Raw genomic sequence first — 4,392 nt, 5'->3', positions numbered from 1 at the left:
AGCCCTGGCTGTCCTGGAACTCACTTTGTAGACCAGGCTGGCCTCGAACTCGGAAATCCGCCTGCCTCTGCCTCCCGAGTGCTGGGATTAAAGGCGTGCGCCACCACGCCCGGCTTTTACTCCCAATTTCTAAGGCACAAATTACCTTCCTGTCAAAGGCAACTAATATTATAAATATATCTTCTAATTACATGTATTCCTTTTTAGTGGCAGTGGGGCACTGCCGTGGTGCACGTGTGGAGGCCGGAAGACAGTTTGTGACATGGGTTCTCTCCTTTGGCTGTGGATGAGGAGACAACTCAGGTTGGTGGCAACTGTCTTTACCACCGAGCCATCTTGGCAGCTCTAATGGCATACAGTTCTTACTATATGCATAAGGCAAATTGTGTGTGGGGGCAGGGCAGGGGGCTGGGATCAAACCCAGGGCCTTACACATACTAAACACTTTTTACTACTGAGCCACACATTCAGCCTTATATGTACATACTTTTGCTCAAATGCATACTTTTCTGCAAATCTTTCCCTCTGTTATATGTCTTAGAATTGAGTCAAATCAGCATCGAGTCAAACCAGCTAGTTCTGCACAACTGCGGCTTTATAGCCAGCAGGTGTCAGTGCTTAGACTGCACTCTTGCCACTTGTTTTTGGGTTTTGGGGTTTTTGTTGTTGTTGTTGTTGTTCGAGACAGGGTTTCTCTGTGTAGCCCTGGCTGTCCTAGAACTCACTCTGTAGACCAGGTTGGACTTGAACTCAGAAATCTGCCTGCCTCTGTCTCCCATGTGCTGGGATTAAAAGGCGTGCGCCATCACTGCCCTGCCACTCTTGGCACTTTTATGCCTTTATGTTCTGCTCTTATAAAAAGTGTTAGTTAGACAGGTGTTTTCCACACACAAGTGGACCTGCCTGGATAGGTTTCTAGACAGAGGATGAAAGGGATACATCTACACTCATGATTTCAATGAAGGGTGTGAGACTAGTATCCTTGGAGTTGGTTAAGTTTGCACTTCAGCGTGTGGGACTGTAACGGTAGCGTCCTGGCCAGTGACCTAGGAGCACATGGAGAAAAGTTGGACAGTGCCAAGGGCTTCCAGCATGATGACTGTCTCTACTATGTCCCTTGGTGCACTGAATAAGCTGGCCACTGGAGGCCTAGGCTTGCAAACAGGAAAGGGTCTGCTTCTGAACTTGACAGCAGAGTGATTTAGGTAGAGCCTAAGTTTCACTAAAGCTTAGGAGCAGCCTTCACACTGTAAATTATTTCACAGCCTGGAGAAATAAACCAAAAACAGATGTGAACATGGCGTGGGAAGGTTGTCAGCCATAGAACTGACCCTTTTGGGGGCGGGGGGGGCAAAGATTAAATCCTCTCTAGCAGTGAGGTCAATAGTATGTCCTAACATGATATACCATAACAAATACAAACAGGCCACCACAGGGAACAGGGAGGGGTCTTTAAGTCATCTTAGGTAAGGCTTCACAGAGAGAAAACCAGGGTGTAGAAAAGGCTAGAGGCAGCAAAAGTAGAAGCCATTAGCACCTCATAGTGTGGTGCCAGAGATAGCCTCAAAATTAGAGCAGCAGCCTTTCCCTTCAAGTTACAAAGAGCCAAACATGGACCCAAGAAGGACTTGGCACCTGGAACATCGTCTATAATCACTTGAACCCTGCTGTGGACTCATCTGTCTAGTCCTTAGGCAACCTCTGTGGGCCCTCCCGTCAGGCTTGCCCTGGCTAGCATCATGGTCTGAGGGAGGATGAATGCTGCCACACCTGAGTCAGTTTGAAGGAGTCAGTGTGTTCCCTCAGGGTTACTGGGATCCCCATCATCATCACGGCATGGAGAAAGCCCAAATAGATGTGCAAATCAAGAACAGAGGAGGGGATGTGGGTCCATCTCCTCTGCTCTTCCCAACAGTGCCTGTCCAGATAGCTCTGCAGCCAGCCTCCTTATCAGCCTCATAGCACTGCGCCTCAGTTTTCCTGCCATGCCAAGATCTTCCTCCTTGGTTGGCTGGATCTTCTTTCAACTTCTAAATAGAACTTTCCTAAGTACTGTCTTTGGTCTTCTTGTCCCACCTTTTCCTGTCTCTTTTCTCTCAAAAGATTTACCCATACTCTTGGGGTCAGTGGTCTCTTCTGTCCCTGGATGTCATCCCTCCCCTGTCCTCGCTTCTGGACCTAACTCTGTTTACATTGCCAACCAAGTTTTCCCTCTGGATATCTGTCCTCACCTCTGAGCAGCCATGTGGGAAACCGAGCTGTTCCCCTCCCATATCTGCTTTTCTGCTTGCAAATCAGTGTTCTTCCAATCACACAAACTCAAAAGCTCAATCTGATGCCACCTCCTGTTCCCAACTTCCTTCATAACAGTCTTTGTCCGTCCTTTCCTTTGTCCCCATCAATCCCAGGTCTTAGCTCCATGTCTAATATTCATTCAGTAGCTTCCTATTTGGTTTTTCTCCCTAGGATACTGCTCCCCCTGCTCAAAGACAAACACTCTCTCTGTCTCTCTGTCTCTGTCTCTCTCCCACGCCCCCCCCCTTTTTTGAGATAGGGTCTCTCTATGTAGCCCTGGCTATCCTGTAGCTTGCTATGTAGACCAAGCCAGCCTTGAACTCACAGAGATCTGTCTGCCTGTGTCTCTAGAATGCTGGGTTGACGGTGTGTGCCACCATTCTGGGTGACAATCTTTCTTTCATTCTTTCATACCTGGCCTGATAGACTTTTTAGGATGACTCTTTTAGTTTTGCCTCTTCTACCCAGAAGCCCTCAGGCACTCACTCTTATTGCCATGGCTCAAGAACCCTTTCTTGGCCTCAGCTTGCTTAATTGGCTGTATCACACATGACAGAGAGTACAAGCTTGGAGCTGGACTCTAGGATCAAGCCTCTCTCATGCCGTGCAGCTCACTTTCTCTGCTCCAGTGACCTTTTCAGAATTGCTGTGTAAGAAGTGTTAAAGTTGTGTCTAGAGTGGCTGTGAGATAAAATGCACACAGACCAGTGCTGGACAAATAAGTATGTCTTTTGGCTTTATATATATAAATATGTTGTATCTCTGTGTATGCATGTGTAGCACTTGTGTGCCTGGTGCCAGCAGAGGCAAGAAGAGGGTGTTAGAGCCCCTGGCACTAGGATTACAAGTGCTTGTGAGATGCCATGTGGGTGCTAGGAACCAAAGCCAGCTCCTCTGTAAGAGCAACAACGACTTCTAACCTGCACAGCCATTTCTCCAGCCCCCAGATAGCTTTTGGTTGTACTATCACAATACACATGGCATACTCTGCATACATCATGAGTGCCTGACCATACATGTCTATCTTAGTTTCATTTTTATTGCTATGGTAAAAAAAGTGATCAAAAGTAACTACAGGAGGAAAGGGTTTGTTTCATCGTTTTGTTTTTTTTTTTTAAGATTTATTTATTTTGGGGCTGGTGAGATGGCTCAGTGGGTAAGAGCACCCGACTGCTCTTCCGAAGGTCCAGAGTTCAAATCCCAGCAACCACATGGTGGCTCACAACCATCCGTAACAAGATCTGGCGCCCTCTTCTGGAGTGTCTGAAGACAGCTGCAGTGTACTTATATATAATAAATAAATAAATCTTTAAAAAAAAAAGATTTATTTCATGTATGTCAGTACACTGTCACAGTCTTCAGACACAACAGAAGAGGGCGCCAGATCCTCATTACAGATGGTTGTGAGCCACCATGTGGTTGCTGGAAATTGAACTCAGGGCCTCTTGAAGGGCAGTCAGTGCTCATAACCACTGAGCCATCTCTCCAGCCCTTGTTTCATCTTAAACTTCCAGTCTACCACTGAAGGAAGTCAGGGCAAGAACTGAAGCAGGGCAGGAGCCTGGAGGCAGGAGCTCAGGCAGACACCATGGAGGACTGCTGCTCACTGGCTTGGTCCTGTTGGCTTGCTCAGTTTACTTTCTCATACACCTTAGCCCACTTGTCCATGGGTGACATTGCCAACCATGGGCGGGGCTCATCCACATCAATCATTAGTCAAGATAATACCCTACAGGCCAATCTGATGGGAACATTTTCTTAGCTGAGGTTCCTTCTCAAATGATTCTACTCTGTGTTGATTTGACAAAAACCTCCAAACATCCCCTGTCCCCAACACCCATACACCCCCCCACACACTGTTTGCTCAGGCCAGCATGCCGGTCTCGGCCTGCAGGCTCTAGCTTACTCTTCAGGGACTGGATCCCTTCCATTTCCTCTGGCTGAGTTACTGTTACCAGTGTTGCTGAGACTGAGCTAAGCTGTGATAGGTGTCAGAGGCTTATGAAGCCAGCCTTAGGCTGCACAAACACATCTTCCTGAAGGCTTTTATGTTAAAACAGCTACTTCTGACACGTCACTAGAGTCTGGAGTCAAATG

Source organism: Mus caroli, chromosome 19 (genome assembly GCF_900094665.2).
Source record: "Mus caroli chromosome 19, CAROLI_EIJ_v1.1, whole genome shotgun sequence".
NCBI lineage: Eukaryota > Metazoa > Chordata > Mammalia > Rodentia > Muridae > Mus > Mus caroli.
Note: the sequence above shows the minus strand (reverse complement) of the source record.